Source organism: Pungitius pungitius, unplaced genomic scaffold (assembly GCF_949316345.1).
Source record: "Pungitius pungitius unplaced genomic scaffold, fPunPun2.1 scaffold_25, whole genome shotgun sequence".
NCBI lineage: Eukaryota > Metazoa > Chordata > Actinopteri > Perciformes > Gasterosteidae > Pungitius > Pungitius pungitius.
In genome coordinates this window covers 299123-320581 of record NW_026909837.1, presented here as the reverse complement: position 1 = coordinate 320581, position 21459 = coordinate 299123, and the positions used below count along the sequence as shown (strand labels likewise).

The 21459-nt window shown below is 44.9% G+C and overlaps 25 non-coding genes across 25 annotated transcripts; all 25 read right to left on the bottom strand.

Annotated features, from left to right (window-relative positions):
• Positions 1–165: 165 nt before the first annotated feature.
• On the bottom strand, positions 166–381 carry LOC134112591 (small nucleolar RNA U3). The gene has a single exon (XR_009945914.1). It is a non-coding gene; the product is annotated as a small nucleolar RNA U3 (small nucleolar RNA).
• Positions 382–1036: 655 nt separating this feature from the next.
• On the bottom strand, positions 1037–1252 carry LOC134112590 (small nucleolar RNA U3). The gene has a single exon (XR_009945913.1). It is a non-coding gene; the product is annotated as a small nucleolar RNA U3 (small nucleolar RNA).
• A 652-nt stretch (positions 1253–1904) lies between these two features.
• Positions 1905–2120, bottom strand: LOC134112573 (small nucleolar RNA U3). Its single transcript, XR_009945896.1, has one exon. It is a non-coding gene; the product is annotated as a small nucleolar RNA U3 (small nucleolar RNA).
• Positions 2121–2775: 655 nt separating this feature from the next.
• On the bottom strand, positions 2776–2991 carry LOC134112587 (small nucleolar RNA U3). The gene has a single exon (XR_009945910.1). It is a non-coding gene; the product is annotated as a small nucleolar RNA U3 (small nucleolar RNA).
• Positions 2992–3646: 655 nt separating this feature from the next.
• LOC134112572 (small nucleolar RNA U3) lies at positions 3647–3862 on the bottom strand. The gene has a single exon (XR_009945895.1). It is a non-coding gene; the product is annotated as a small nucleolar RNA U3 (small nucleolar RNA).
• A 655-nt stretch (positions 3863–4517) lies between these two features.
• LOC134112586 (small nucleolar RNA U3) lies at positions 4518–4733 on the bottom strand. Its single transcript, XR_009945909.1, has one exon. It is a non-coding gene; the product is annotated as a small nucleolar RNA U3 (small nucleolar RNA).
• Positions 4734–5388: 655 nt separating this feature from the next.
• On the bottom strand, positions 5389–5604 carry LOC134112571 (small nucleolar RNA U3). The gene has a single exon (XR_009945894.1). It is a non-coding gene; the product is annotated as a small nucleolar RNA U3 (small nucleolar RNA).
• Positions 5605–6259: 655 nt separating this feature from the next.
• Positions 6260–6475, bottom strand: LOC134112555 (small nucleolar RNA U3). Its single transcript, XR_009945878.1, has one exon. It is a non-coding gene; the product is annotated as a small nucleolar RNA U3 (small nucleolar RNA).
• A 655-nt stretch (positions 6476–7130) lies between these two features.
• LOC134112560 (small nucleolar RNA U3) lies at positions 7131–7346 on the bottom strand. The gene has a single exon (XR_009945883.1). It is a non-coding gene; the product is annotated as a small nucleolar RNA U3 (small nucleolar RNA).
• Positions 7347–8001: 655 nt separating this feature from the next.
• Positions 8002–8217, bottom strand: LOC134112582 (small nucleolar RNA U3). Its single transcript, XR_009945905.1, has one exon. It is a non-coding gene; the product is annotated as a small nucleolar RNA U3 (small nucleolar RNA).
• A 655-nt stretch (positions 8218–8872) lies between these two features.
• On the bottom strand, positions 8873–9088 carry LOC134112570 (small nucleolar RNA U3). The gene has a single exon (XR_009945893.1). It is a non-coding gene; the product is annotated as a small nucleolar RNA U3 (small nucleolar RNA).
• Positions 9089–9743: 655 nt separating this feature from the next.
• On the bottom strand, positions 9744–9959 carry LOC134112585 (small nucleolar RNA U3). The gene has a single exon (XR_009945908.1). It is a non-coding gene; the product is annotated as a small nucleolar RNA U3 (small nucleolar RNA).
• Positions 9960–10614: 655 nt separating this feature from the next.
• Positions 10615–10830, bottom strand: LOC134112568 (small nucleolar RNA U3). The gene has a single exon (XR_009945891.1). It is a non-coding gene; the product is annotated as a small nucleolar RNA U3 (small nucleolar RNA).
• Positions 10831–11485: 655 nt separating this feature from the next.
• Positions 11486–11701, bottom strand: LOC134112556 (small nucleolar RNA U3). The gene has a single exon (XR_009945879.1). It is a non-coding gene; the product is annotated as a small nucleolar RNA U3 (small nucleolar RNA).
• Positions 11702–12356: 655 nt separating this feature from the next.
• Positions 12357–12572, bottom strand: LOC134112554 (small nucleolar RNA U3). Its single transcript, XR_009945877.1, has one exon. It is a non-coding gene; the product is annotated as a small nucleolar RNA U3 (small nucleolar RNA).
• A 655-nt stretch (positions 12573–13227) lies between these two features.
• On the bottom strand, positions 13228–13443 carry LOC134112580 (small nucleolar RNA U3). The gene has a single exon (XR_009945903.1). It is a non-coding gene; the product is annotated as a small nucleolar RNA U3 (small nucleolar RNA).
• Positions 13444–14098: 655 nt separating this feature from the next.
• Positions 14099–14314, bottom strand: LOC134112567 (small nucleolar RNA U3). Its single transcript, XR_009945890.1, has one exon. It is a non-coding gene; the product is annotated as a small nucleolar RNA U3 (small nucleolar RNA).
• A 655-nt stretch (positions 14315–14969) lies between these two features.
• Positions 14970–15185, bottom strand: LOC134112553 (small nucleolar RNA U3). Its single transcript, XR_009945876.1, has one exon. It is a non-coding gene; the product is annotated as a small nucleolar RNA U3 (small nucleolar RNA).
• A 655-nt stretch (positions 15186–15840) lies between these two features.
• LOC134112552 (small nucleolar RNA U3) lies at positions 15841–16056 on the bottom strand. Its single transcript, XR_009945875.1, has one exon. It is a non-coding gene; the product is annotated as a small nucleolar RNA U3 (small nucleolar RNA).
• A 655-nt stretch (positions 16057–16711) lies between these two features.
• LOC134112579 (small nucleolar RNA U3) lies at positions 16712–16927 on the bottom strand. The gene has a single exon (XR_009945902.1). It is a non-coding gene; the product is annotated as a small nucleolar RNA U3 (small nucleolar RNA).
• A 655-nt stretch (positions 16928–17582) lies between these two features.
• LOC134112551 (small nucleolar RNA U3) lies at positions 17583–17798 on the bottom strand. The gene has a single exon (XR_009945874.1). It is a non-coding gene; the product is annotated as a small nucleolar RNA U3 (small nucleolar RNA).
• Positions 17799–18453: 655 nt separating this feature from the next.
• Positions 18454–18669, bottom strand: LOC134112550 (small nucleolar RNA U3). The gene has a single exon (XR_009945873.1). It is a non-coding gene; the product is annotated as a small nucleolar RNA U3 (small nucleolar RNA).
• A 655-nt stretch (positions 18670–19324) lies between these two features.
• LOC134112559 (small nucleolar RNA U3) lies at positions 19325–19540 on the bottom strand. Its single transcript, XR_009945882.1, has one exon. It is a non-coding gene; the product is annotated as a small nucleolar RNA U3 (small nucleolar RNA).
• A 655-nt stretch (positions 19541–20195) lies between these two features.
• LOC134112584 (small nucleolar RNA U3) lies at positions 20196–20411 on the bottom strand. The gene has a single exon (XR_009945907.1). It is a non-coding gene; the product is annotated as a small nucleolar RNA U3 (small nucleolar RNA).
• Positions 20412–21066: 655 nt separating this feature from the next.
• On the bottom strand, positions 21067–21282 carry LOC134112566 (small nucleolar RNA U3). Its single transcript, XR_009945889.1, has one exon. It is a non-coding gene; the product is annotated as a small nucleolar RNA U3 (small nucleolar RNA).
• Positions 21283–21459: the final 177 nt, after the last annotated feature.

The window sequence follows — 21459 nt, the reverse complement described above, 5'->3', positions numbered from 1 at the left end:
AGATGACTATTGGGCTTCCTGCGAAGGGTCAATGCGGAAACGTGTCACAAAATCCCCCTTTGAACTGAAACACAGTAAAATATATCGGATAATTCAGCCATTCTATCAACTAATCAAGTCGAATTTTTGGGGTCATATCTAAAAGTCTATTGACGTAGTCTGATAACCACTCGGTCCATATTTCCCACCTCTTTACTCCACGAGGAAGTAAAGAGCGGTCAACATTGGCAGAAAGCTTGTGAACTGATTCACTTCTCTGTGCCCGCTTCACGCCCAGTGGGAAATATCACATTTCATCATCGTGGATAGCGAGGCCATACCATTTTGAAACACACTTCTCAAGTCGGGAACTATAGAAATGATCCCTGAAAGTATAGTCTTAGTTTGCTTGAGGGTGAAAACGGAATTTGACTTTCAAAAAAACAACTATCACCGATGGTTCTCCTTTTGTTACCACCAGAGTATGTTCCTTTGGTGCTGAGGCAGACTGTGAGGCGCTGGACAGAGGCAAACGAAGCCATGCAGGACTTCTTGGATTGATGGACTGCTATCCGCAGTGTGGACCTCTTGGGAGGTTATCCACAGCATTCCGGAATGCCTTACGGAATAACATTTGATTCTGTGAAACTGCCACCGTTCCAATCTGGACTGTACACTACTTCACCAACAACAAGCCAACGGTCACCAGTGAACTCAAAGGTCTTCTCAATGAGAAGAAAAAAGGCTTCAACTGCAGGGACAGGGGTATATTCGGGTAATCAGCGTGACTTGAAGGACAAGCTCAGGGATTGCTAGGACACCAAATTCCAAGAGAACAATGTGAGGGAGGTGTGAACCGGGTGAGCAGATAACTGGTTTGCAGGCGCGAGGGAGATGACTATTGGGCTTCCTGCGAAGGGTCAATGCGGAAAGGTGTCACAAAATCCCCCTTTGAACTGAAACACAGTAAAATATATCGGATAATTCAGCCATTCTATCAACTAATCAAGTCGAATTTTTGGGGTTATATCTAAAAGTCTATTGACGTAGTCTGATAACCACTCGGTCCATATTTCCCACCTCTTTACTCCACGAGGAAGTAAAGAGCGGTCAACATTGGCAGAAAGCTTGTGAACTGATTCACTTCTCTGTGCCCGCTTCACGCCCAGTGGGAAATATCACATTTCATCATCGTGGATAGCGAGGCCATACCATTTTGAAACACACTTCTCAAGTCGGGAACTATAGAAATGATCCCTGAAAGTATAGTCTTAGTTTGCTTGAGGGTGAAAACGGAATTTGACTTTCAAAAAAACAACTATCACCGATGGTTCTTTTGTTACCACCAGAGTATGTTCCTTTGGTGCTGAGGCAGACTGTGAGGCGCTGGACAGAGGCAAACGAAGCCATGCAGGACTTCTTGGATTGATGGACTGCTATCCGCAGTGTGGACCTCTTGGGAGGTTATCCACAGCATTCCGGAATGCCTTACGGAATAACATTTGATTCTGTGAAACTGCCACCGTTCCAATCTGGACTGTACACTACTTCACCAACAACAAGCCAACGGTCACCAGTGAACTCAAAGGTCTTCTCAATGAGAAGAAAAAAGGCTTCAACTGCAGGGACAGGGGTATATTCGGGTAATCAGCGTGACTTGAAGGACAAGCTCAGGGATTGCTAGGACACCAAATTCCAAGAGAACAATGTGAGGGAGGTGTGAACCGGGTGAGCAGATAACTGGTTTGCAGGCGCGAGGGAGATGACTATTGGGCTTCCTGCGAAGGGTCAATGCGGAAAGGTGTCACAAAATCCCCCTTTGAACTGAAACACAGTAAAATATATCGGATAATTCAGCCATTCTATCAACTAATCAAGTCGAATTTTTGGGGTTATATATAAAAGTCTATTGACGTAGTCTGATAACCACTCAGTCCATATTTCCCACCTCTTTACTCCACTAGGAAGTAAAGAGCGGTCATCAATGGCAGAAAGCTTGTGAACTGATTCACTTCTCTGTGCCCGCTTCACGCCCAGTGGGAAATATCACATTTCATCATCGTGGATAGCGAGGCCATACCATTTTGAAACACACTTCTCAAGTCGGGAACTATAGAAATGATCCCTGAAAGTATAGTCTTAGTTTGCTTGAGGGTGAAAACGGAATTTGACTTTCAAAAAAACAACTATCACCGATGGTTCTCCTTTTGTTACCACCAGAGTATGTTCCTTTGGTGCTGAGGCAGACTGTGAGGCGCTGGACAGAGGCAAACGAAGCCATGCAAGACTTCTTGGATTGATGGACTGCTATCCGCAGTGTGGACCTCTTGGGAGGTTATCCACAGCATTCCGGAATGCCTTACGGAATAACATTTGATTCTGTGAAAATGCCACCGTTCCAATCTGGACTGTACACTACTTCACCAACAACAAGCCAACGGTCACCAGTGAACTCAAAGGTCTTCTCAATGAGAAGAAAAAAGGCTTCAACTGCAGGGACAGGGGTATATTCGGGTAATCAGCGTGACTTGAAGGACAAGCTCAGGGATTGCTAGGACACCAAATTCCAAGAGAACAATGTGAGGGAGGTGTGAACTGGCTGAGCAGATAACTGGTTTGCAGGCGCGAGGGAGATGACTATTGGGCTTCCTGCGAAGGGTCAATGCGGAAAGGTGTCACAAAATCCCCCTTTGAACTGAAACACAGTAAAATATATCGGATAATTCAGCCATTCTATCAACTAATCAAGTACAATTTTTGGGGTTATATATAAAAGTCTATTGACGTAGTCTGATAACCACTCAGTCCATATTTCCCACCTCTTTACTCCACGAGGAAGTAAAGAGCGGTCATCAATAACAAAAAGCTTGTGAACTGATTCACTTCTCTGTGCCCGCGTCACGCCCAGTGGGAAATATCACATTTCGTCATCGTGGATAGCGAGGCCATACCATTTTGAAACACACTTCTCAAGTCGGGAACTATAGAAATGATCCCTGAAAGTATAGTCTTAGTTTGCTTGAGGGTGAAAACGGAATTTGACTTTCAAAAAAACAACTATCACCGATGGTTCTCCTTTTGTTACCACCAGAGTATGTTCCTTTGGTGCTGAGGCAGACTGTGAGGCGCTGGACAGAGGCAAACGAAGCCATGCAGGACTTCTTGGATTGATGGACTGCTATCCGCAGTGTGGACCTCTTGGGAGGTTATCCACAGCATTCCGGAATGCCTTACGGAATAACATTTGATTCTGTGAAACTGCCACCGTTCCAATCTGGACTGTACACTACTTCACCAACAACAAGCCAACGGTCACCAGTGAACTCAAAGGTCTTCTCAATGAGAAGAAAAAAGGCTTCAACTGCAGGGACAGGGGTATATTCGGGTAATCAGCGTGACTTGAAGGACAAGCTCAGGGATTGCTAGGACACCAAATTCCAAGAGAACAATGTGAGGGAGGTGTGAACCGGGTGAGCAGATAACTGGTTTGCAGGCGCGAGGGAGATGACTATTGGGCTTCCTGCGAAGGGTCAATGCGGAAAGGTGTCACAAAATCCCCCTTTGAACTGAAACACAGTAAAATATATCGGATAATTCAGCCATTCTATCAACTAATCAAGTCGAATTTTTGGGGTTATATATAAAAGTCTATTGACGTAGTCTGATAACCACTCAGTCCATATTTCCCACCTCTTTACTCCACTAGGAAGTAAAGAGCGGTCATCAATGGCAGAAAGCTTGTGAACTGATTCACTTCTCTGTGCCCGCTTCACGCCCAGTGGGAAATATCACATTTCATCATCGTGGATAGCGAGGCCATACCATTTTGAAACACACTTCTCAAGTCGGGAACTATAGAAATGATCCCTGAAAGTATAGTCTTAGTTTGCTTGAGGGTGAAAACGGAATTTGACTTTCAAAAAAACAACTATCACCGATGGTTCTCCTTTTGTTACCACCAGAGTATGTTCCTTTGGTGCTGAGGCAGACTGTGAGGCGCTGGACAGAGGCAAACGAAGCCATGCAAGACTTCTTGGATTGATGGACTGCTATCCGCAGTGTGGACCTCTTGGGAGGTTATCCACAGCATTCCGGAATGCCTTACGGAATAACATTTGATTCTGTGAAAATGCCACCGTTCCAATCTGGACTGTACACTACTTCACCAACAACAAGCCAACGGTCACCAGTGAACTCAAAGGTCTTCTCAATGAGAAGAAAAAAGGCTTCAACTGCAGGGACAGGGGTATATTCGGGTAATCAGCGTGACTTGAAGGACAAGCTCAGGGATTGCTAGGACACCAAATTCCAAGAGAACAATGTGAGGGAGGTGTGAACTGGCTGAGCAGATAACTGGTTTGCAGGCGCGAGGGAGATGACTATTGGGCTTCCTGCGAAGGGTCAATGCGGAAAGGTGTCACAAAATCCCCCTTTGAACTGAAACACAGTAAAATATATCGGATAATTCAGCCATTCTATCAACTAATCAAGTACAATTTTTGGGGTTATATATAAAAGTCTATTGACGTAGTCTGATAACCACTCAGTCCATATTTCCCACCTCTTTACTCCACGAGGAAGTAAAGAGCGGTCATCAATAACAAAAAGCTTGTGAACTGATTCACTTCTCTGTGCCCGCGTCACGCCCAGTGGGAAATATCACATTTCGTCATCGTGGATAGCGAGGCCATACCATTTTGAAACACACTTCTCAAGTCGGGAACTATAGAAATGATCCCTGAAAGTATAGTCTTAGTTTGCTTGAGGGTGAAAACGGAATTTGACTTTCAAAAAAACAACTATCACCGATGGTTCTCCTTTTGTTACCACCAGAGTATGTTCCTTTGGTGCTGAGGCAGACTGTGAGGCGCTGGACAGAGGCAAACGAAGCCATGCAGGACTTCTTGGATTGATGGACTGCTATCCGCAGTGTGGACCTCTTGGGAGGTTATCCACAGCATTCCGGAATGCCTTACGGAATAACATTTGATTCTGTGAAACTGCCACCGTTCCAATCTGGACTGTACACTACTTCACCAACAACAAGCCAACGGTCACCAGTGAACTCAAAGGTCTTCTCAATGAGAAGAAAAAAGGCTTCAACTGCAGGGACAGGGGTATATTCGGGTAATCAGCGTGACTTGAAGGACAAGCTCAGGGATTGCTAGGACACCAAATTCCAAGAGAACAATGTGAGGGAGGTGTGAACCGGGTGAGCAGATAACTGGTTTGCAGGCGCGAGGGAGATGACTATTGGGCTTCCTGCGAAGGGTCAATGCGGAAAGGTGTCACAAAATCCCCCTTTGAACTGAAACACAGTAAAATATATCGGATAATTCAGCCATTCTATCAACTAATCAAGTCGAATTTTTGGGGTTATATATAAAAGTCTATTGACGTAGTCTGATAACCACTCAGTCCATATTTCCCACCTCTTTACTCCACTAGGAAGTAAAGAGCGGTCATCAATGGCAGAAAGCTTGTGAACTGATTCACTTCTCTGTGCCCGCTTCACGCCCAGTGGGAAATATCACATTTCATCATCGTGGATAGCGAGGCCATACCATTTTGAAACACACTTCTCAAGTCGGGAACTATAGAAATGATCCCTGAAAGTATAGTCTTAGTTTGCTTGAGGGTGAAAACGGAATTTGACTTTCAAAAAAACAACTATCACCGATGGTTCTCCTTTTGTTACCACCAGAGTATGTTCCTTTGGTGCTGAGGCAGACTGTGAGGCGCTGGACAGAGGCAAACGAAGCCATGCAAGACTTCTTGGATTGATGGACTGCTATCCGCAGTGTGGACCTCTTGGGAGGTTATCCACAGCATTCCGGAATGCCTTACGGAATAACATTTGATTCTGTGAAAATGCCACCGTTCCAATCTGGACTGTACACTACTTCACCAACAACAAGCCAACGGTCACCAGTGAACTCAAAGGTCTTCTCAATGAGAAGAAAAAAGGCTTCAACTGCAGGGACAGGGGTATATTCGGGTAATCAGCGTGACTTGAAGGACAAGCTCAGGGATTGCTAGGACACCAAATTCCAAGAGAACAATGTGAGGGAGGTGTGAACTGGCTGAGCAGATAACTGGTTTGCAGGCGCGAGGGAGATGACTATTGGGCTTCCTGCGAAGGGTCAATGCGGAAAGGTGTCACAAAATCCCCCTTTGAACTGAAACACAGTAAAATATATCGGATAATTCAGCCATTCTATCAACTAATCAAGTACAATTTTTGGGGTTATATATAAAAGTCTATTGACGTAGTCTGATAACCACTCAGTCCATATTTCCCACCTCTTTACTCCACTAGGAAGTAAAGAGCGGTCATCAATGGCAGAAAGCTTGTGAACTGATTCACTTCTCTGTGCCCGCTTCACGCCCAGTGGGAAATATCACATTTCATCATCGTGGATAGCGAGGCCATACCATTTTGAAACACACTTCTCAAGTCAGAAACTATAGAAATGATCCCTGAAAGTATAGTCTTAGTTTGCTTGAGGGTGAAAATGGAATTTGACTTTCAAAAAAACAACTATCACCGATGGTTCTCCTTTTGTTACCACCAGAGTATGTTCCTTTGGTGCTGAGGCAGACTGTGAGGCGCTGGACAGAGGCAAACGAAGCCATGCTGGACTTCTTGGATTGATGGACTGCTATCTGCAGTGTGGACCTCTTGGGAGGTTATCCACAGCATTCCGGAATGCCTTACGGAATAACATTTGATTCTGTGAAAATGCCACCGTTCCAATCTGGACTGTACACTACTTCACCAACAACAAGCCAACGGTCACCAGTGAACTCAAAGGTCTTCTCAATGAGAAGAAAAAAGGCTTCAACTGCAGGGACAGGGGTATATTCGGGTAATCAGCGTGACTTGAAGGACAAGCTCAGGGATTGCTAGGACACCAAATTCCAAGAGAACAATGTGAGGGAGGTGTGAACTGGCTGAGCAGATAACTGGTTTGCAGGCGCGAGGGAGATGACTATTGGGCTTCCTGCGAAGGGTCAATGCGGAAAGGTGTCACAAAATCCCCCTTTGAACTGAAACACAGTAAAATATATCGGATAATTCAGCCATTCTATCAACTAATCAAGTCGAATTTTTGGGGTTATATATAAAAGTCTATTGACGTAGTCTGATAACCACTCAGTCCATATTTCCCACCTCTTTACTCCACTAGGAAGTAAAGAGCGGTCATCAATGGCAGAAAGCTTGTGAACTGATTCACTTCTCTGTGCCCGCTTCACGCCCAGTGGGAAATATCACATTTCATCATCGTGGATAGCGAGGCCATACCATTTTCAAACACACTTCTCAAGTCGGGAACTATAGAAATGATCCCTGAAAGTATAGTCTTAGTTTGCTTGAGGGTGAAAACAGAATTTGACTTTCAAAAAAACAACTATCACCGATGGTTCTCCTTTTGTTACCACCAGAGTATGTTCCTTTGGTGCTGAGGCAGACTGTGAGGCGCTGGACAGAGGCAAACGAAGCCATGCTGGACTTCTTGGATTGATGGACTGCTATCTGCAGTGTGGACCTCTTGGGAGGTTATCCACAGCATTCCGGAATGCCTTACGGAATAACATTTGATTCTGTGAAAATGCCACCGTTCCAATCTGGATTGTACACTACTTCACCAACAACAAGCCAACGGTCACCAGTGAACTCAAAGGTCTTCTCAATGAGAAGAAAAAAGGCTTCAACTGCAGGGACAGGGGTATATTCGGGTAATCAGCGTGACTTGAAGGACAAGCTCAGGGATTGCTAGGACACCAAATTCCAAGAGAACAATGTGAGGGAGGTGTGAACTGGGTGAGCAGATAACTGGTTTGCAGGCGCGAGGGAGATGACTATTGGGCTTCCTGCGAAGGGTCAATGCGGAAAGGTGTCACAAAATCCCCCTTTGAACTGAAACACAGTAAAATATATCGGATAATTCAGCCATTCTATCAACTAATCAAGTCGAATTTTTGGGGTTATATATAAAAGTCTATTGACGTAGTCTGATAACCACTCAGTCCATATTTCCCACCTCTTTACTCCACGAGGAAGTAAAGAGCGGTCATCAATAACAAAAAGCTTGTGAACTGATTCACTTCTCTGTGCCCGCGTCACGCCCAGTGGGAAATATCACATTTCATCATCGTGGATAGCGAGGCCATACCATTTTGAAACACACTTCTCAAGTCGGGAACTATAGAAATGATCCCTGAAAGTATAGTCTTAGTTTGCTTGAGGGTGAAAACGGAATTTGACTTTCAAAAAAACAACTATCACCGATGGTTCTCCTTTTGTTACCACCAGAGTATGTTCCTTTGGTGCTGAGGCAGACTGTGAGGCGCTGGACAGAGGCAAACGAAGCCATGCAGGACTTCTTGGATTGATGGACTGCTATCCGCAGTGTGGACCTCTTGGGAGGTTATCCACAGCATTCCGGAATGCCTTACGGAATAACATTTGATTCTGTGAAACTGCCACCGTTCCAATCTGGACTGTACACTACTTCACCAACAACAAGCCAACGGTCACCAGTGAACTCAAAGGTCTTCTCAATGAGAAGAAAAAAGGCTTCAACTGCAGGGACAGGGGTATATTCGGGTAATCAGCGTGACTTGAAGGACAAGCTCAGGGATTGCTAGGACACCAAATTCCAAGAGAACAATGTGAGGGAGGTGTGAACCGGGTGAGCAGATAACTGGTTTGCAGGCGCGAGGGAGATGACTATTGGGCTTCCTGCGAAGGGTCAATGCGGAAAGGTGTCACAAAATCCCCCTTTGAACTGAAACACAGTAAAATATATCGGATAATTCAGCCATTCTATCAACTAATCAAGTCGAATTTTTGGGGTTATATATAAAAGTCTATTGACGTAGTCTGATAACCACTCAGTCCATATTTCCCACCTCTTTACTCCACTAGGAAGTAAAGAGCGGTCATCAATGGCAGAAAGCTTGTGAACTGATTCACTTCTCTGTGCCCGCTTCACGCCCAGTGGGAAATATCACATTTCATCATCGTGGATAGCGAGGCCATACCATTTTGAAACACACTTCTCAAGTCGGGAACTATAGAAATGATCCCTGAAAGTATAGTCTTAGTTTGCTTGAGGGTGAAAACGGAATTTGACTTTCAAAAAAACAACTATCACCGATGGTTCTCCTTTTGTTACCACCAGAGTATGTTCCTTTGGTGCTGAGGCAGACTGTGAGGCGCTGGACAGAGGCAAACGAAGCCATGCAAGACTTCTTGGATTGATGGACTGCTATCCGCAGTGTGGACCTCTTGGGAGGTTATCCACAGCATTCCGGAATGCCTTACGGAATAACATTTGATTCTGTGAAAATGCCACCGTTCCAATCTGGACTGTACACTACTTCACCAACAACAAGCCAACGGTCACCAGTGAACTCAAAGGTCTTCTCAATGAGAAGAAAAAAGGCTTCAACTGCAGGGACAGGGGTATATTCGGGTAATCAGCGTGACTTGAAGGACAAGCTCAGGGATTGCTAGGACACCAAATTCCAAGAGAACAATGTGAGGGAGGTGTGAACTGGCTGAGCAGATAACTGGTTTGCAGGCGCGAGGGAGATGACTATTGGGCTTCCTGCGAAGGGTCAATGCGGAAAGGTGTCACAAAATCCCCCTTTGAACTGAAACACAGTAAAATATATCGGATAATTCAGCCATTCTATCAACTAATCAAGTACAATTTTTGGGGTTATATATAAAAGTCTATTGACGTAGTCTGATAACCACTCAGTCCATATTTCCCACCTCTTTACTCCACGAGGAAGTAAAGAGCGGTCATCAATAACAAAAAGCTTGTGAACTGATTCACTTCTCTGTGCCCGCGTCACGCCCAGTGGGAAATATCACATTTCGTCATCGTGGATAGCGAGGCCATACCATTTTGAAACACACTTCTCAAGTCGGGAACTATAGAAATGATCCCTGAAAGTATAGTCTTAGTTTGCTTGAGGGTGAAAACGGAATTTGACTTTCAAAAAAACAACTATCACCGATGGTTCTCCTTTTGTTACCACCAGAGTATGTTCCTTTGGTGCTGAGGCAGACTGTGAGGCGCTGGACAGAGGCAAACGAAGCCATGCAGGACTTCTTGGATTGATGGACTGCTATCCGCAGTGTGGACCTCTTGGGAGGTTATCCACAGCATTCCGGAATGCCTTACGGAATAACATTTGATTCTGTGAAACTGCCACCGTTCCAATCTGGACTGTACACTACTTCACCAACAACAAGCCAACGGTCACCAGTGAACTCAAAGGTCTTCTCAATGAGAAGAAAAAAGGCTTCAACTGCAGGGACAGGGGTATATTCGGGTAATCAGCGTGACTTGAAGGACAAGCTCAGGGATTGCTAGGACACCAAATTCCAAGAGAACAATGTGAGGGAGGTGTGAACCGGGTGAGCAGATAACTGGTTTGCAGGCGCGAGGGAGATGACTATTGGGCTTCCTGCGAAGGGTCAATGCGGAAAGGTGTCACAAAATCCCCCTTTGAACTGAAACACAGTAAAATATATCGGATAATTCAGCCATTCTATCAACTAATCAAGTCGAATTTTTGGGGTTATATATAAAAGTCTATTGACGTAGTCTGATAACCACTCAGTCCATATTTCCCACCTCTTTACTCCACTAGGAAGTAAAGAGCGGTCATCAATGGCAGAAAGCTTGTGAACTGATTCACTTCTCTGTGCCCGCTTCACGCCCAGTGGGAAATATCACATTTCATCATCGTGGATAGCGAGGCCATACCATTTTGAAACACACTTCTCAAGTCGGGAACTATAGAAATGATCCCTGAAAGTATAGTCTTAGTTTGCTTGAGGGTGAAAACGGAATTTGACTTTCAAAAAAACAACTATCACCGATGGTTCTCCTTTTGTTACCACCAGAGTATGTTCCTTTGGTGCTGAGGCAGACTGTGAGGCGCTGGACAGAGGCAAACGAAGCCATGCAAGACTTCTTGGATTGATGGACTGCTATCCGCAGTGTGGACCTCTTGGGAGGTTATCCACAGCATTCCGGAATGCCTTACGGAATAACATTTGATTCTGTGAAAATGCCACCGTTCCAATCTGGACTGTACACTACTTCACCAACAACAAGCCAACGGTCACCAGTGAACTCAAAGGTCTTCTCAATGAGAAGAAAAAAGGCTTCAACTGCAGGGACAGGGGTATATTCGGGTAATCAGCGTGACTTGAAGGACAAGCTCAGGGATTGCTAGGACACCAAATTCCAAGAGAACAATGTGAGGGAGGTGTGAACTGGCTGAGCAGATAACTGGTTTGCAGGCGCGAGGGAGATGACTATTGGGCTTCCTGCGAAGGGTCAATGCGGAAAGGTGTCACAAAATCCCCCTTTGAACTGAAACACAGTAAAATATATCGGATAATTCAGCCATTCTATCAACTAATCAAGTCGAATTTTTGGGGTTATATATAAAAGTCTATTGACGTAGTCTGATAACCACTCAGTCCATATTTCCCACCTCTTTACTCCACTAGGAAGTAAAGAGCGGTCATCAATGGCAGAAAGCTTGTGAACTGATTCACTTCTCTGTGCCCGCTTCACGCCCAGTGGGAAATATCACATTTCATCATCGTGGATAGCGAGGCCATACCATTTTGAAAGACACTTCTCAAGTCAGAAACTATAGAAATGATCCCTGAAAGTATAGTCTTAGTTTGCTTGAGGGTGAAAATGGAATTTGACTTTCAAAAAAACAACTATCACCGATGGTTCTCCTTTTGTTACCACCAGAGTATGTTCCTTTGGTGCTGAGGCAGACTGTGAGGCGCTGGACAGAGGCAAACGAAGCCATGCTGGACTTCTTGGATTGATGGACTGCTATCTGCAGTGTGGACCTCTTGGGAGGTTATCCACAGCATTCCGGAATGCCTTACGGAATAACATTTGATTCTGTGAAAATGCCACCGTTCCAATCTGGACTGTACACTACTTCACCAACAACAAGCCAACGGTCACCAGTGAACTCAAAGGTCTTCTCAATGAGAAGAAAAAAGGCTTCAACTGCAGGGACAGGGGTATATTCGGGTAATCAGCGTGACTTGAAGGACAAGCTCAGGGATTGCTAGGACACCAAATTCCAAGAGAACAATGTGAGGGAGGTGTGAACTGGCTGAGCAGATAACTGGTTTGCAGGCGCGAGGGAGATGACTATTGGGCTTCCTGCGAAGGGTCAATGCGGAAAGGTGTCACAAAATCCCCCTTTGAACTGAAACACAGTAAAATATATCGGATAATTCAGCCATTCTATCAACTAATCAAGTCGAATTTTTGGGGTTATATATAAAAGTCTATTGACGTAGTCTGATAACCACTCAGTCCATATTTCCCACCTCTTTACTCCACTAGGAAGTAAAGAGCGGTCATCAATGGCAGAAAGCTTGTGAACTGATTCACTTCTCTGTGCCCGCTTCACGCCCAGTGGGAAATATCACATTTCATCATCGTGGATAGCGAGGCCATACCATTTTGAAACACACTTCTCAAGTCAGAAACTATAGAAATGATCCCTGAAAGTATAGTCTTAGTTTGCTTGAGGGTGAAAATGGAATTTGACTTTCAAAAAAACAACTATCACCGATGGTTCTCCTTTTGTTACCACCAGAGTATGTTCCTTTGGTGCTGAGGCAGACTGTGAGGCGCTGGACAGAGGCAAACGAAGCCATGCAGGACTTCTTGGATTGATGGACTGCTATCCGCAGTGTGGACCTCTTGGGAGGTTATCCACAGCATTCCGGAATGCCTTACGGAATAACATTTGATTCTGTGAAAATGCCACCGTTCCAATCTGGACTGTACACTACTTCACCAACAACAAGCCAACGGTCACCAGTGAACTCAAAGGTCTTCTCAATGAGAAGAAAAAAGGCTTCAACTGCAGGGACAGGGGTATATTCGGGTAATCAGCGTGACTTGAAGGACAAGCTCAGGGATTGCTAGGACACCAAATTCCAAGAGAACAATGTGAGGGAGGTGTGAACTGGCTGAGCAGATAACTGGTTTGCAGGCGCGAGGGAGATGACTATTGGGCTTCCTGCGAAGGGTCAATGCGGAAAGGTGTCACAAAATCCCCCTTTGAACTGAAACACAGTAAAATATATCGGATAATTCAGCCATTCTATCAACTAATCAAGTCGAATTTTTGGGGTTGTATATAAAAGTCTATTGACATAGTCTGATAACCACTCAGTCCATATTTCCCACCTCTTTACTCCACTAGGAAGTAAAGAGCGGTCATCAATGGCAGAAAGCTTGTGAACTGATTCACTTCTCTGTGCCCGCTTCACGCCCAGTGGGAAATATCACATTTCATCATCGTGGATAGCGAGCCCATACCATTTTGAAACACACTTCTCAAGTCGGGAACTATAGAAATGATCCCTGAAAGTATAGTCTTAGTTTGCTTGAGGGTGAAAACGGAATTTGACTTTCAAAAAAACAACTATCACCGATGGTTCTCCTTTTGTTACCACCAGAGTATGTTCCTTTGGTGCTGAGGCAGACTGTGAGGCGCTGGACAGAGGCAAACGAAGCCATGCAGGACTTCTTGGATTGATGGACTGCTATCCGCAGTGTGGACCTCTTGGGAGGTTATCCACAGCATTCCGGAATGCCTTACGGAATAACATTTGATTCTGTGAAAATGCCACCGTTCCAATCTGGACTGTACACTACTTCACCAACAACAAGCCAACGGTCACCAGTGAACTCAAAGGTCTTCTCAATGAGAAGAAAAAAGGCTTCAACTGCAGGGACAGGGGTATATTCGGGTAATCAGCGTGACTTGAAGGACAAGCTCAGGGATTGCTAGGACACCAAATTCCAAGAGAACAATGTGAGGGAGGTGTGAACTGGCTGAGCAGATAACTGGTTTGCAGGCGCGAGGGAGATGACTATTGGGCTTCCTGCGAAGGGTCAATGCGGAAAGGTGTCACAAAATCCCCCTTTGAACTGAAACACAGTAAAATATATCGGATAATTCAGCCATTCTATCAACTAATCAAGTCGAATTTTTGGGGTTATATATAAAAGTCTATTGACGTAGTCTGATAACCACTCAGTCCATATTTCCCACCTCTTTACTCCACTAGGAAGTAAAGAGCGGTCATCAATGGCAGAAAGCTTGTGAACTGATTCACTTCTCTGTGCCCGCTTCACGCCCAGTGGGAAATATCACATTTCATCATCGTGGATAGCGAGGCCATACCATTTTGAAACACACTTCTCAAGTCGGGAACTATAGAAATGATCCCTGAAAGTATAGTCTTAGTTTGCTTGAGGGTGAAAACGGAATTTGACTTTCAAAAAAACAACTATCACCGATGGTTCTCCTTTTGTTACCACCAGAGTATGTTCCTTTGGTGCTGAGGCAGACTGTGAGGCGCTGGACAGAGGCAAACGAAGCCATGCAAGACTTCTTGGATTGATGGACTGCTATCCGCAGTGTGGACCTCTTGGGAGGTTATCCACAGCATTCCGGAATGCCTTACGGAATAACATTTGATTCTGTGAAAATGCCACCGTTCCAATCTGGACTGTACACTACTTCACCAACAACAAGCCAACGGTCACCAGTGAACTCAAAGGTCTTCTCAATGAGAAGAAAAAAGGCTTCAACTGCAGGGACAGGGGTATATTCGGGTAATCAGCGTGACTTGAAGGACAAGCTCAGGGATTGCTAGGACACCAAATTCCAAGAGAACAATGTGAGGGAGGTGTGAACTGGCTGAGCAGATAACTGGTTTGCAGGCGCGAGGGAGATGACTATTGGGCTTCCTGCGAAGGGTCAATGCGGAAAGGTGTCACAAAATCCCCCTTTGAACTGAAACACAGTAAAATATATCGGATTATTCAGCCATTCTATCAACTAATCAAGTCGAATTTTTGGGGTTATATATAAAAGTCTATTGACGTAGTCTGATAACCACTCAGTCCATATTTCCCACCTCTTTACTCCACTAGGAAGTAAAGAGCGGTCATCAATGGCAGAAAGCTTGTGAACTGATTCACTTCTCTGTGCCCGCTTCACGCCCAGTGGGAAATATCACATTTCATCATCGTGGATAGCGAGGCCATACCATTTTGAAACACACTTCTCAAGTCAGAAACTATAGAAATGATCCCTGAAAGTATAGTCTTAGTTTGCTTGAGGGTGAAAATGGAATTTGACTTTCAAAAAAACAACTATCACCGATGGTTCTCCTTTTGTTACCACCAGAGTATGTTCCTTTGGTGCTGAGGCAGACTGTGAGGCGCTGGACAGAGGCAAACGAAGCCATGCTGGACTTCTTGGATTGATGGACTGCTATCTGCAGTGTGGACCTCTTGGGAGGTTATCCACAGCATTCCGGAATGCCTTACGGAATAACATTTGATTCTGTGAAAATGCCACCGTTCCAATCTGGACTGTACACTACTTCACCAACAACAAGCCAACGGTCACCAGTGAACTCAAAGGTCTTCTCAATGAGAAGAAAAAAGGCTTCAACTGCAGGGACAGGGGTATATTCGGGTAATCAGCGTGACTTGAAGGACAAGCTCAGGGATTGCTAGGACACCAAATTCCAAGAGAACAATGTGAGGGAGGTGTGAACTGGCTGAGCAGATAACTGGTTTGCAGGCGCGAGGGAGATGACTATTGGGCTTCCTGCGAAGGGTCAATGCGGAAAGGTGTCACAAAATCCCCCTTTGAACTGAAACACAGTAAAATATATCGGATAATTCAGCCATTCTATCAACTAATCAAGTCGAATTTTTGGGGTTATATATAAAAGTCTATTGACGTAGTCTGATAACCACTCAGTCCATATTTCCCACCTCTTTACTCCACTAGGAAGTAAAGAGCGGTCATCAATGGCAGAAAGCTTGTGAACTGATTCACTTCTCTGTGCCCGCTTCACGCCCAGTGGGAAATATCACATTTCATCATCGTGGATAGCGAGGCCATACCATTTTGAAACACACTTCTCAAGTCAGAAACTATAGAAATGATCCCTGAAAGTATAGTCTTAGTTTGCTTGAGGGTGAAAATGGAATTTGACTTTCAAAAAAACAACTATCACCGATGGTTCTCCTTTTGTTACCACCAGAGTATGTTCCTTTGGTGCTGAGGCAGACTGTGAGGCGCTGGACAGAGGCAAACGAAGCCATGCAGGACTTCTTGGATTGATGGACTGCTATCCGCAGTGTGGACCTCTTGGGAGGTTATCCACAGCATTCCGGAATGCCTTACGGAATAACATTTGATTCTGTGAAAATGCCACCGTTCCAATCTGGACTGTACACTACTTCACCAACAACAAGCCAACGGTCACCAGTGAACTCAAAGGTCTTCTCAATGAGAAGAAAAAAGGCTTCAACTGCAGGGACAGGGGTATATTCGGGTAATCAGCGTGACTTGAAGGACAAGCTCAGGGATTGCTAGGACACCAAATTCCAAGAGAACAATGTGAGGGAGGTGTGAACTGGCTGAGCAGATAACTGGTTTGCAGGCGCGAGGGAGATGACTATTGGGCTTCCTGCGAAGGGTCAATGCGGAAAGGTGTCACAAAATCCCCCTTTGAACTGAAACACAGTAAAATATATCGGATAATTCAGCCATTCTATCAACTAATCAAGTCGAATTTTTGGGGTTGTATATAAAAGTCTATTGACGTAGTCTGATAACCACTCAGTCCATATTTCCCACCTCTTTACTCCACTAGGAAGTAAAGAGCGGTCATCAATGGCAGAAAGCTTGTGAACTGATTCACTTCTCTGTGCCCGCTTCACGCCCAGTGGGAAATATCACATTTCATCATCGTGGATAGCGAGCCCATACCATTTTGAAACACACTTCTCAAGTCGGGAACTATAGAAATGATCCCTGAAAGTATAGTCTTAGTTTGCTTGAGGGTGAAAACGGAATTTGACTTTCAAAAAAACAACTATCACCGATGGTTCTCCTTTTGTTACCACCAGAGTATGTTCCTTTGGTGCTGAGGCAGACTGTGAGGCGCTGGACAGAGGCAAACGAAGCCATGCAGGACTTCTTGGATTGATGGACTGCTATCCGCAGTGTGGACCTCTTGGGAGGTTATCCACAGCATTCCGGAATGCCTTACGGAATAACATTTGATTCTGTGAAAATGCCACCGTTCCAATCTGGACTGTACACTACTTCACCAACAACAAGCCAACGGTCACCAGTGAACTCAAAGGTCTTCTCAATGAGAAGAAAAAAGGCTTCAACTGCAGGGACAGGGGTATATTCGGGTAATCAGCGTGACTTGAAGGACAAGCTCAGGGATTGCTAGGACACCAAATTCCAAGAGAACAATGTGAGGGAGGTGTGAACTGGCTGAGCAGATAACTGGTTTGCAGGCGCGAGGGAGATGACTATTGGGCTTCCTGCGAAGGGTCAATGCGGAAAGGTGTCACAAAATCCCCCTTTGAACTGAAACACAGTAAAATATATCGGATAATTCAGCCATTCTATCAACTAATCAAGTCGATTTTTTGGGGTTATATATAAAAGTCTATTGACGTAGTCTGATAACCACTCAGTCCATATTTCCCACCTCTTTACTCCACTAGGAAGTAAAGAGCGGTCATCAATGGCAGAAAGCTTGTGAACTGATTCACTTCTCTGTGCCCGCTTCACGCCCAGTGGGAAATATCACATTTCATCATCGTGGATAGCGAGGCCATACCATTTTGAAACACACTTCTCAAGTCAGAAACTATAGAAATGATCCCTGAAAGTATAGTCTTAGTTTGCTTGAGGGTGAAAATGGAATTTGACTTTCAAAAAAACAACTATCACCGATGGTTCTCCTTTTGTTACCACCAGAGTATGTTCCTTTGGTGCTGAGGCAGACTGTGAGGCGCTGGACAGAGGCAAACGAAGCCATGCAGGACTTCTTGGATTGATGGACTGCTATCCGCAGTGTGGACCTCTTGGGAGGTTATCCACAGCATTCCGGAATGCCTTACGGAATAACATTTGATTCTGTGAAAATGCCACCGTTCCAATCTGGACTGTACACTACTTCACCAACAACAAGCCAACGGTCACCAGTGAACTCAAAGGTCTTCTCAATGAGAAGAAAAAAGGCTTCAACTGCAGGGACAGGGGTATATTCGGGTAATCAGCGTGACTTGAAGGACAAGCTCAGGGATTGCTAGGACACCAAATTCCAAGAGAACAATGTGAGGGAGGTGTGAACTGGCTGAGCAGATAACTGGTTTGCAGGCGCGAGGGAGATGACTATTGGGCTTCCTGCGAAGGGTCAATGCGGAAAGGTGTCACAAAATCCCCCTTTGAACTGAAACACAGTAAAATATATCGGATAATTCAGCCATTCTATCAACTAATCAAGTACAATTTTTGGGGTTATATATAAAAGTCTATTGACGTAGTCTGATAACCACTCAGTCCATATTTCCCACCTCTTTACTCCACTAGGAAGTAAAGAGCGGTCATCAATGGCAGAAAGCTTGTGAACTGATTCACTTCTCTGTGCCCGCTTCACGCCCAGTGGGAAATATCACATTTCATCATCGTGGATAGCGAGGCCATACCATTTTGAAACACACTTCTCAAGTCAGAAACTATAGAAATGATCCCTGAAAGTATAGTCTTAGTTTGCTTGAGGGTGAAAATGGAATTTGACTTTCAAAAAAACAACTATCACCGATGGTTCTCCTTTTGTTACCACCAGAGTATGTTCCTTTGGTGCTGAGGCAGACTGTGAGGCGCTGGACAGAGGCAAACGAAGCCATGCTGGACTTCTTGGATTGATGGACTGCTATCTGCAGTGTGGACCTCTTGGGAGGTTATCCACAGCATTCCGGAATGCCTTACGGAATAACATTTGATTCTGTGAAAATGCCACCGTTCCAATCTGGACTGTACACTACTTCACCAACAACAAGCCAACGGTCACCAGTGAACTCAAAGGTCTTCTCAATGAGAAGAAAAAAGGCTTCAACTGCAGGGACAGGGGTATATTCGGGTAATCAGCGTGACTTGAAGGACAAGCTCAGGGATTGCTAGGACACCAAATTCCAAGAGAACAATGTGAGGGAGGTGTGAACTGGCTGAGCAGATAACTGGTTTGCAGGCGCGAGGGAGATGACTATTGGGCTTCCTGCGAAGGGTCAATGCGGAAAGGTGTCACAAAATCCCCCTTTGAACTGAAACACAGTAAAATATATCGGATAATTCAGCCATTCTATCAACTAATCAAGTCGAATTTTTGGGGTTATATATAAAAGTCTATTGACGTAGTCTGATAACCACTCAGTCCATATTTCCCACCTCTTTACTCCACTAGGAAGTAAAGAGCGGTCATCAATGGCAGAAAGCTTGTGAACTGATTCACTTCTCTGTGCCCGCTTCACGCCCAGTGGGAAATATCACATTTCATCATCGTGGATGGCGAGGCCATACCATTTTCAAACACACTTCTCAAGTCGGGAACTATAGAAATGATCCCTGAAAGTATAGTCTTAGTTTGCTTGAGGGTGAAAACAGAATTTGACTTTCAAAAAAACAACTATCACCGATGGTTCTCCTTTTGTTACCACCAGAGTATGTTCCTTTGGTGCTGAGGCAGACTGTGAGGCGCTGGACAGAGGCAAACGAAGCCATGCTGGACTTCTTGGATTGATGGACTGCTATCTGCAGTGTGGACCTCTTGGGAGGTTATCCACAGCATTCCGGAATGCCTTACGGAATAACATTTGATTCTGTGAAAATGCCACCGTTCCAATCTGGACTGTACACTACTTCACCAACAACAAGCCAACGGTCACCAGTGAACTCAAAGGTCTTCTCAATGAGAAGAAAAAAGGCTTCAACTGCAGGGACAGGGGTATATTCGGGTAATCAGCGTGACTTGAAGGACAAGCTCAGGGATTGCTAGGACACCAAATTCCAAGAGAACAATGTGAGGGAGGTGTGAACTGGGTGAGCAGATAACTGGTTTGCAGGCGCGAGGGAGATGACTATTGGGCTTCCTGCGAAGGGTCAATGCGGAAAGGTGTCACAAAATCCCCCTTTGAACTGAAACACAGTAAAATATATCGGATAATTCAGCCATTCTATCAACTAATCAAGTCGAATTTTTGGGGTTATATATAAAAGTCTATTGACGTAGTCTGATAACCACTCAGTCCATATTTCCCACCTCTTTACTCCACGAGGAAGTAAAGAGCGGTCATCAATAACAAAAAGCTTGTGAACTGATTCACTTCTCTGTGCCCGCGTCACGCCCAGTGGGAAATATCACATTTCGTCATCGTGGATAGCGAGGCCATACCATTTTGAAACACACTTCTCAAGTCGGGAACTATAGAAATGATCCCTGAAAGTATAGTCTTAGTTTGCTTGAGGGTGAAAACGGAATTTGACTTTCAAAAAAACAACTATCACCGATGGTTCTCCTTTTGTTACCACCAGAGTATGTTCCTTTGGTGCTGAGGCAGACTGTGAGGCGCTGGACAGAGGCAAACGAAGCCATGCAGGACTTCTTGGATTGATGGACTGCTATCCGCAGTGTGGACCTCTTGGGAGGTTATCCACAGCATTCCGGAATGCCTTACGGAATAACATTTGATTCTGTGAAACTGCCACCGTTCCAATCTGGACTGTACACTACTTCACCAACAACAAGCCAACGGTCACCAGTGAACTCAAAGGTCTTCTCAATGAGAAGAAAAAAGGCTTCAACTGCAGGGACAGGGGTATATTCGGGTAATCAGCGTGACTTGAAGGACAAGCTCAGGGATTGCTAGGACACCAAATTCCAAGAGAACAATGTGAGGGAGGTGTGAACCGGGTGAGCAGATAACTGGTTTGCAGGCGCGAGGGAGATGACTATTGGGCTTCCTGCGAAGGGTCAATGCGGAAAGGTGTCACAAAATCCCCCTTTGAACTGAAACACAGTAAAATATATCGGATAATTCAGCCATTCTATCAACTAATCAAGTCGAATTTTTGGGGTTATATATAAAAGTCTATTGACGTAGTCTGATAACCACTCAGTCCATATTTCCCACCTCTTTACTCCACTAGGAAGTAAAGAGCGGTCATCAATGGCAGAAAGCTTGTGAACTGATTCACTTCTCTGTGCCCGCTTCACGCCCAGTGGGAAATATCACATTTCATCATCGTGGATAGCGAGGCCATACCATTTTGAAACACACTTCTCAAGTCGGGAACTATAGAAATGATCCCTGAAAGTATAGTCTTAGTTTGCTTGAGGGTGAAAACGGAATTTGACTTTCAAAAAAACAACTATCACCGATGGTTCTCCTTTTGTTACCACCAGAGTATGTTCCTTTGGTGCTGAGGCAGACTGTGAGGCGCTGGACAGAGGCAAACGAAGCCATGCAAGACTTCTTGGATTGATGGACTGCTATCCGCAGT